This window comes from Carassius carassius, chromosome 6 (assembly GCF_963082965.1).
Source record: "Carassius carassius chromosome 6, fCarCar2.1, whole genome shotgun sequence".
NCBI lineage: Eukaryota > Metazoa > Chordata > Actinopteri > Cypriniformes > Cyprinidae > Carassius > Carassius carassius.
Window position 1 is genome coordinate 20,220,643 of NC_081760.1, and position 10,750 is coordinate 20,231,392.

Here is a 10,750-nt window from a genome sequence, read left to right on the forward strand (position 1 = left end):
AAGTCTGCGCAGTATGCCCGACCCCCAGAAAGTGCGTGCTTCTAATTGACTTCACTTGTCTCCGTTGAATCCAATGGGGTCGCTGTGTCCATTTCTTTTACTGTCTATGTACACAAACGATAATGGAACAATACATTTATTAATCCGTGTTAATGTTAGTTAATAAAAAGACAATAGTTCAGTGTTTGTTCATGTTTTTGTTGCTGTTACATGACGTAGAGGTGTATGATTAGGGGCGAGACGTCAAGCGTGTACGTCTGCAGACTGCAAGACGGGGGCGTAACTTGAAGTGGGCGTAACTTGAAGTAAGAGGCGTAACTTGAAGTTGTCCAAATCACACAGAACCACGCGAGATCTCAAAACGACAAGTTGTTGGTAATATGGCGGCTTTAATTAGGGCACACAGTAGAATATTGATTACGGTTTAAGGGAGGCAGGGGTTTTAGGCAGGATTTGATGCATGATGTGTGTGTAGATATTAATGTTAGGGGAAAATGTGAGAGATGTGTACGTTTTAGTAGGAAAACGTATTATCTGATCCACACTCCAGAACAGAAGAGGGCGGTAATGCACCAAATAAACTGGATGCCAACCGCCGTTAAACTGGAAAGAAGACGAATATGACAGCTTGCTGTGAGAGACAACGGTGAAAATATTTTTTCCCCCGAAATAATTATTTAAATTGAGGTGTATAAGTCATTTTCATACAGTGGTATTGTTTTTGGAGTTAATAATTTATTAAAACTAAGGCGTAAAGTAAGCAACATATAAGCAAAAGGTCTAAAGACGCTATCCCCAGGTTTCACAGGCTTAATCTAAACCCTCTCTGTGACCTACATAACAGGGATGGACATTAACTTTTTTGTCCACCGGCCACTGTGTCTTGTGGATTTCAAAAGCTTCTTCTTCTTCTTATTCGTTTTTTATTGGCGGCTCGCAATCACAAATTGAGCATTACCGCCATCTACTGAAGCAATGGATCAGAGACTTGAATTCCCTTTACCCAGACTTATCAGAACTCAAGCTTTCGATGTTGCTATGTGTTCAGCTCCCCCATCTACAGCCAAAGTCCCTCTAAGCCAAGAGAAATAGTAATAACATTAAAAATAATCTATATTCTATGAATTAACTGAGTTCTATTTAAAAATTGTATTAATAGACTATCACCTCTTCAAAATCTCTTTTAACCTTACTTGCTGATCAGAGTTTTTTTGAAGTTCATTGATCAACTTATTTCTCTCCTCCAGATATCCATTACATTGAATGAGTACGTGTTCTACAGTTTCTTTAACTCCACACCAATCACACAGTCCTGTTGGATGTTTCCCTATTATGTGCAATGTTGAATTCAGCCCTGTATGTCCCAACCTTAGTCTTGAAAGAACACAATCTTCCTTTCTTCTCCCTCTTGAATTCCTTCCTTTATCTACCATTGGTAGTAATGAATGTAGATGTCTGCCTTTTAACTCTTTATCCCAACACAATTGCCAATTTGTATTTATCCCCTTTTTAATTATTGATTTAAGTTCAGCTTTACTATACAGAATTTGCATATCTATATTCTCCTTTGTCATTACTTGTTTAGCTAATTGGTCTGCTTCTTCATTCCCTGCCACTCCTGTATGTGTGTACCCACAAAAACTGAACCATCCTAATTATTTATCTGTTGCAACATGTATAATAACTGAGGGATCTCCAAAACAATATCTTGTCTAGTGTTAGACTGTTGAGCTTCCAGACATAATAAAGCTGAACTTGAATCTGAACACACTAATGTTTTATTAATCCCCATTTCATATATTTTTTTCATTGCTATTAAAATGGCTAGCAACTCTCCTGTGAATACCGACACATGATTAGATATTCTTTTCCCTCCTGACACTTTCAGTCTTGGAATAACTTACGCTACTCCCACCTGCCCATTCTGTGGATTCTTAGATGCATCTGTAAATACTTGAACATACGATTCATAATTAATCCCAATATATTGTTTCTTCAATTCTGCCTCTAGTAGCTTCTTCTCTTTGTCTTGTCTTGCTTCCAATAAGAATAAATCAACTTTTGGTTGTGGTAAAATCCATAAAGGTATCGTTGGTAGAATTACTGTTGAAATAACTCTGTACTCATTTAGTTGCATCTCCCGCACTAAATCTTCAATAATCCAACCAAAACTATTAACTTTCTTTTTTCTATGTTCTCAACAAGTCTCAAGTAACCCTTTTATTGGATGATTATCCTGTTGGCCTTTTAAGCTTGCCCAATACGTCAAAATCTGTTGTTTCCTTCTTAGATGAACTGGCATTTCCCCCATCTCCACCTGTAACGCTGGAACTGGGGAGGAAGGATAAGCTCCACAACAAATTCTCAAAACTTGTGATTGTATTCTTTCTAATTTTTCTAACTGTAATTTAGCTGCTGAGCCATATACCATACATCCATAGTCTAATATTGCTCGAACCATTGTTGAATAAATGGTTTTTAATGCCAATCTGTCAGCTCCCCACTCACGTCCAGAAATACATTACATTCAGAATCTTTTTACATTTTCCCTCCATCTTACTTATTTGATTATTCCATGTAACCTTTGCATCAAACAACATACCTAAAAACCTTATCACTTTAACTTGTTCTATCTCTTTATTATATCATTTCAACTTTAAATCTATACTTGACATTTTATTTGTAAAGAAAATATATTTAGTTTTATCAACAGAAAATTTAAAACCCCATTTATAAGACCATTTTTCAACATTTATTAAAACTGTTTGCATTTTATTAACAATATACTCAACATTCCTACCTCTAAGCCACAGAGCTCCATCATCTGCAAACAAAGATTTATTTATATTTTCCCCTATTGTTGCAAAAACATCATTAATCATAATTATAAATAACAGAGGACTTAATGACACTTCCTTCAGGAGTGCCATTTTCAACTCTTCCCTCCCTTGAAATATAATCTCCAACCTTTACTTTAATATTTCTTTCAATTAAAAACTCTTTAATCCAATTATATATTCTTCGACCTATTACTATTTGATCTAATTTAATTAGCAAACCCTCTTTCCATAACATATAAGCTTTCTCAACATCAACTGTTATCACTGTTTCTTTATTAATAAAAGCTTTCTTAATATCTGATTCTAATTTGATAATTGAATCCATTGTTCCTCTTCCACGTCTAAACCCACTTTGATATGGAGAGAAAAAGTTATTCTTTTCCATATTATACATCAACCGGTCAATTTTTCTAACTATAGGAAAATGATCGATCGTAATTAATTGTACACTTCCTTAGAACCTCCCAATTTATTATTCCACTCAGCGAATTTGAAACAAATGTTAAATCTATTGCAGATTCCCTACCAGTATTTATATCCCAACGTGTGTAACTCCCATCATTTACGCAGACCAAGTTTTTTCTTTCTATCACCTCTTCAATGATTGATCCATTTGTATCTGTTAATAATCCACCCCATAAAGTATTATGGGCATTCAAATCACCACACCATATTACTCTTTCTCCACTTAATCCTTTGATTTCTTCCATACTGTTTTGTACTAATCTTTTACACGGATTATAAAAATTTATTATGGGGCACCACATCTTTATTCGCACAGACAACATGACGGTGGTATCGTACATAAACCGCCAGGGCGGAGTACACTCGAAAGCCCTTTACAGTCAGGCAGCACGCCTTTTGCTGTGGGCAGGTCACCATCTGCTCTCCATTCGAGCAGCGCACGTTCCGGGATGCCTGAACAGTGGCGCGGAAATGCTTTCAAGGAACGGGATTCCTCACGGAGAATGGAGACTGAACCCTGGGACAGTGAGGCTGATCTGGGAACAGTTTGGGAAAGCGGAGGTTGACCTGTTCGCGACAGAGGTGAACACGCATTGCCCTCTGTTCTTCTCGCTGACACTTTCTCCCCTGGGCGAGGATGCTCTCACAATGCCGTGGCCGAATGCCCGTCTGAATGCATTCCCCCCGCTAAAGATTTTGTCACAAGTGCTGCACAAAATCAGAGAGGAGAAGGCGTCAGTATTATTAGTCGCTCCGTACTGGCCGAACAGGCCTTGGTTTCCCGATCTTCTAGAAATACTAACGGCTCCCCCGTGGCCGATCCCGCTGAGATGAGATCTCCTGTCTCAGGCAGACGGCTCGATATGGCACACCAACCCAGAATGGTGGAAACTTCAGGTGTGGATGGTGTGCAGGCAGAGATGTATAAAGTACTAGAGACCCAGACTTGAGTAAAAGTACAAGTGCTCTATGTAAAAAATGACTTGAGTAGAAGTTGAAGTGCTCTTTAAGCACCACACTTAAGTAGAAGTACTAAAGTATTCAACTTTTTTGTACTTAAGTATTGCAAGTAGTCTATTTGAAAATGTACTACTCAAGTACTGAAAGTAAAAGTACAAGTATTGTGTTATGTAGTTATTAAAGAAAGTAGTCAAAGTACTAGTTTGAACATATTGTTTTTACTATTTCAAATGATTAACCTAAAGGACAATCACAATTCCTTTGACTGTAACTTATTGTAAACAAAAAAACAGATTAAAGGGTTAGTTCGCCCAATTTGCAAAATTATGTCATTAATAACTTACCCTCATGTTGTTTCAAACCCGTAAGACCTCCGTTTATTTTTGGAACACAGTTTAAGATATTTTAGATTTAGTCCGAGAGCTCTCAGTCCCTCCATTGAAGCTGTGTGTACGGTATACTGTCCATGTCCAGAAAGGTAATAAAAACATCATCAAAGGTATCAGAGGGTCAGTTAGAATTTTTTGAAGCATCGAAAATACATTTTGGTCCAAAAATAGCAAAAACTACGACTTTATTCAGCAATTTCTTCTCTTCCGTGTCTGTTGTAAGAGAGTTCAAAACAAAGCAGTTTGTGATATGCGGTTCGCGAACGAATCATTCGATGTAATCTGATCTTTTTGAAACAGTTCACCAAATCGAACTGAATCGTTTTAAACGGTTCGCGTCTCCAATATGCATTAATCCACAAATGACTTAAGCTGTTAACTTGTTTAATGTGGCTGACACTCCCTCTGAGTTAAAACAAACCAATATCCTGGAGTAATTCATTTACTCAAACAGTACACTGACTGAACTGATGTGAAGAGAGAACTGAAGATGAACACCGAGCCGAGCCAGATAACGAACAACAGACTGACTCGTTCACGAGTCAAGAACACTGATCTATATATATAACTTATATTATAGATCAGTGGTCAAGAACCGTTTCTGTCAGACGTGTCCGATTCGAGAACCGAGGAGCTGATGATACTGCGCATGTGTGATTCAGCGTGAAAGCAAACCGACACACAGAGCGTCTGAACCTGATTCTTTTGGTGGTTGATTCTGAACTGATTCTGTGCTAATGTTATGAGCCCAGGTAAACCGAAGGCTTGCAGTCAACGCCAATGACGCCATTACGTCGAGCGCAAAAGAACCGGTGAACTGTTTTCTTCAACTGGTTTATTGAATCGATCTGTCAGAAAGAACTACTGGTGATCCGAAAACCGATGCAACCGGTTCTTGACTCGTGAACGAGTCATTATCTGGCTCGGCTCGGTGTTCATCTCTCTCTTCACAGCAGTTCAGTCAGCACGCGCAGTCTTCTTAATCGCTTGATTCGCTCAATGATGTGCCAGCTTCATCAAACCTGCCATCTACAGTTCTGTTTGTAATGGAATGATTTGTAACATTTTTATTTGTAACAATTGTAACGAGTAACGATGCAGCACATAAAAAAAATATCGGAGTAAAAGTATTAAACTCATCGAAAATATGTACTGAAGTAAAAGTGGAAGTAGGAGAAAAAAATAATACTCTAGTAAAGTACAGATACCACCTTTTAGTACTTAGTACAGTAGTGAAGTAGTTCTACTTCATTACTATACATCTCTGAAACCGGTAAACCAGGGTTCGTTGTCTCACCGTGTGATGTACACGATTACGGAGGCGTAAGCCCCTTCTACGAGACGCCTGTACGCTTGTAAATGGACAGTCTTTGAGAGATGGTGTGAATCGAATGGTCGGGACCCGGAAAGCTGCCCTGTGTCTGACATTCTGGATTTTCTGCAACTACGAATGGACGGCGGCAGTATGCCCTCCACGCTTAAGGTTTACGTTGCAGCTGTCTCAGCTTTTCACGCTGCTGTTGACGGGCGCTCAGTTAGGAAACACGATCTAGTGATCAGATTTTTGAGAGGCGCGAGAAGACTAAAACCCTCTCGCCCCCCTACAATGCCATCCTGGGATCTGGCTCTGGTGCTGGGAGCGCTAGCCCTCCCGCCATTTGAGCCACTTCAGTCTGTCGGCTTGAAGGAGCTCACGCTTAAAACCACGCTGCTGCTCGCCCTTGCTTCGTGCAAGCGAGTGGGGGATTTGCAAAGTGCTCTCTGTGAATGGTGATGTAACGTCACGCTAAAGCCAAAATTTGGCTATGTGCCTAAATCGCTCTCGACACCATTTAGAGCGCAAGTGGTGGCTCTTTCTGCCTTCTCTCCAGAATCGGAGACTTCATTGGATGACACCCTGAGTCAGGTGTTGTGTCCGGTGAGGGCTTTACGACTCCATATCAACTGCACGGCTGCGTTTTGGCAATACTAGCAGCTGTTTGTATGCTTCGGAGGCAGCGCCAGAGGACAGCCTGTCTCTAAACAATGGCTGTCACATTGGGTGGTCGATGCTATTGCCTTGGCATATTCTAGCCGTGGTATGGAATATCCTATTGGTGTTCGAACCCATTCGACGAGGGCTGTCGCCTCCTCTTGGGCGTGGACTAAGGGAGTTTCTATCAAAGATATTTGTATGGCGGCTGGATGGTCTTCGCAGAATACCTTCGCCAGATTCTACAACTTGGACGTGCAGTCATTGGCCTCACAGGTCCTATCGGTGAGTACGACCCGTGGTTCTTCCTGCAACCACTAGCTGTTTGACGGCGCTGGTGGTTTCGACCATGTCCTGTAGGGATAGGTTCAGACTGTAACGCCTCATACGGTCATTCCCTATGTGTGCCCGGCATTTAGTTTTGCTATACGCTTGTGTGTGAGTTCACAGGACTGTGTCATATTTGTCTAGCGATGGGGCTGCGTCTCTCTCAGAGATCTGGTAAATGGTAAATGGACTGCATTTATATAGCGCTTTCAACAGACCACATGGCCATCCAAAGCGCTTTACAATTTGCCTCACATTCACCCATTCACACACTCATTCATACACCGACTGCGGTGTCAGCCATTCAAGGCACCATCCAGCTCGTCGGGAGCAGCTGGGGTTAGGTGTCTTGCTCAAGGACACCTCGACACTTGGTCAGGTGGAGCCGGGGATTGAACCACCAACCTTCCGATTTGTAGGCAACCTAGATGAACCACTGAGCCACTGCCGCCCCACGCTCGTATCTGATTGGCTGGGGATTAATTTTAGTGTATACAAGAATTATTTATGGTTGCTCCGCCAAGGCTGAGCCTTTTTATTCACTGTTCCCACGGCGTTGTTCTATACAGTCCCCAAGGCGTTAATGCCATGTCGAGAGATCGTTCTCGAGAGGTTCTAACCTCGGTTCCCTGAGAGATGGGAACGAGACATGGCATAGGCCGCCGTGTTCACTGCTCGGATCTGCTGTACTGTCAACTCAGTCGGAAGATTCTGAGGTTATGCCGCCAACACGGCACAATATATAGTGGTGAGGCCCCGCCCTCATTTGCTGTCTTGGCTGGCATTGGCCAGTGAGAGTTGCAACTTCACTGGCATTGTGCAATAGGATTTCAGGTAGGTTAGGAAGGAAGGGAGTCCCCAAGGCGTTAACGCCATGTCTCGTTCCCGTCTCTCAGGGAACCGAGGTTACCACAGTAACCGGAGACGTTATAGTTACTACTATTTCCAAAAAGTAACTGAGTTAGTAACTGAATTACTCTATAATAAAAGTAACTCGTTACCAGGGAAAGTAACTATTTGCGTTACTGTAACAAAAAAAGAAAAAAAAAAAAGTTGCTATATGTCAAAGAATTTGTATTTTTTTTTTTGCAGTTCTTAGTCAGTTGAAATGAGTAGAACAGACAGGTGTTCGTACATAACTTTCGATATTTATTGCACGTCAACAGACAGCAAGAGTTTTATCCTGTACTTCAAGTATTATCTTTGTAAGAAAAGTTTTTGTTGGCCACTAGCTTTGTATATATGCGTGTGTCACACATAACATGTAGGCTACACATTACATGCACGTGACCACAATGAATTTGAAGTGGTGCTTATATCTCCACCTTGAAAATGCCTACTTTTCATCGGATTGCTCCTTACTCGCCATCTCGGCTGCTGCTGCGAATCTCTGTTTAGCTGTTGCGTGTGTGTGTTTGGCGCCGCTGGCGCGTGTGCCGGCATGTGTGTAAAAACACTGGCTCTGATTGGCTACCATGAAACACATGACTCTGCCTTAGCCAATCATAATCGCTTATCTCGTTATCAATTAACCCACCTCCTCACTTGCTGTGTGAGGCAGGGGTGCGGTCGAATTACATAGTTTATTAAATCAATGCATAGTAACCCACCGCATTTAACGTCCAGTAATGTTAACGGCGTTGTAACGAGGGGAAAAGTAATTAGTTAGATTACCCCGTTACTGAAAAAATAAAGTCGTTACGTTATTCCAAACACTGCCCGCCACAACACAAACACACCCGCATTTAGCTGGTGGCGGGTGCTAATTTCCATCCCTGCTACATAATATAGTATATTTGTGATTTTGCTGTAAACATGTTTTATAATGCATAACTAACAGGGGAGCTCCATTAAGTACACGACTCAACAGTGGATTTACATAAACCATATATACTTCTTGAAGACTATTACTAAATGTCTATTTATCATCTGACTGGATAATGTTTGATAAGTATTGTAGATGAGCACATCTAACAGACATGAAACAGGTGTCTGAGTGATGTGTGTGTGATATTGTGTAGAATTCACTTTTGTCAACACTGCTTTAGATGAGTGTAAGTCATGTAAATAAACAAATCTACGTAAAGTAACTAAACATAAGTTATCTATTTTATTTGTCCATTTGCAATATTGATAATTTAAGTAACATTTGTGTTGGATAAAAAGCAAGTTACATCAGTAACTAACTCATGTAAATGCAGTATATCACAGATATATATATGACAGAGGTGACTGACTCTTGTCTGGATGTTACAGGGACAGATGAGACACACGTGTGTTTATCTGCTGCAGAGAAACTGATGAAAGAATGCTGCCATCAAAGGATTTGTGTAAGTACACTAAAAAAAATAAATGAAACATTTTAAATTTAAGTTGTATTTTATTTTAATGTAATTTTAGACAACTATTACACCTCTTTTCTTATTCTTGATTTCTGTGCATTTGCTGCAGATCTAAATAAACAAGGTCAAAAAAAGGGAAAACCTGAAACAAAAGAATAATGTAATGACTTTTTGTATTGTGTATGTGTACTTTTGTAGGACGTGAAAATTTCTGTAGACTGCTGTGTGCACTGAGGATGGAGAAGACCACAGCATCATCCTGGAAATGATCAAGAGTCACAGATGAGACGCTCCCTCACTCCACCTGCCCTTTACGGTCTCATCGGGACCAGATGCTGCTGTGGTGTCTTCATCCTCAGTTCGAATACCAGGGAAACATGTTAGGTAAAATCTGTTAGTCTGAATGCACTGTAAGTCACTTTGGATACATTTATAATTTATTTATAAATTTTATACATTTATAATTATTTATAAATTTTAACCTCTTCAGTGGTTTAGCCCACTACAAAAGTAATAAATCAATGCATGTACATGTAAACTCTGTGTAAAGATTTTTCAGGTAGTCGTGCTCATGGGGTGCAGGCACACGGAAGTTTGGAGCAGACACAGCAGTCAGATTGTCCTGCACGTGTTCCCCTGCTCTAGCTTCAAGGTTGTGTGGTTCAGAGAGCCGTCATCAAGGTCTTCCTCATCCTGTTGCTCAACAACATCCTCGTTGAGAAGAGTGAGATTGTGAAGCACAGCAGCAGAACTGTATCAGCTGTGTTCAGATGGCAGGAGGATGTTGGGTTCACCATCTATAAATACATGATTGTTAGAACAATAAGTTTGAATGAAGCCTTGTTTCATGTGTTGTTGAGTTGTACATGTATGCATTTATTGTGATGCTAACTTTTATACATTGTTTTAATCATTTAGACATGTTTTTTGTTCTCAGTAAATACAATATAAATATTTTATCCATTCATGTATTAATTGCTTGACTGAAAATTGATGTATTCACATCGACTGCATTTGTTTAACTAGTATATATTAATGTATAGCTATGTCACAAAAGAAAATAAATTTTTAGCTTCTTTTACTAAAATGTCATTTTAGGAAAATAAAATTATATAATTATTGGTTGGCATTTATCATTATTATTGCAGTGTTGGGTTGGGCAAAAGATGCAATTCATTATGGGGTAATGTTAATTTTCGAGTAGTAATACATTTTTAGAGTATAAAATCAACAATCTTCTCCAAAAGTGAGATCTTCGAGCAGCTGATCGAAGAACCCTTTGTGCATATATTCCAGAGTCACTGTGAGGAGTTAGTGCACCTGACTCTCTTTTTTATTATTATTGCCAAATTATTACATAAAAGATCATCGTAAGATGGTTGTATCTAACAATAAACAATCATAATGCCATAGAACAGTAAATAAAAAAATTCATGTGTTCATCATAGTATGAGA

The 10,750-nt window shown here is 39.8% G+C and overlaps 1 long non-coding RNA gene across 1 annotated transcript; it reads left to right on the forward strand.

Moving 5' to 3' along the window:
* Positions 1–425: 425 nt before the first annotated feature.
* LOC132142476 (uncharacterized) lies at positions 426–10,279 on the forward strand. Its single transcript, XR_009434075.1, has 3 exons — positions 426–646; positions 9,210–9,283; positions 9,855–10,279. It is a non-coding gene; the product is annotated as an uncharacterized LOC132142476 (long non-coding RNA).
* The last annotated feature ends 471 nt before the right edge of the window (positions 10,280–10,750 follow it).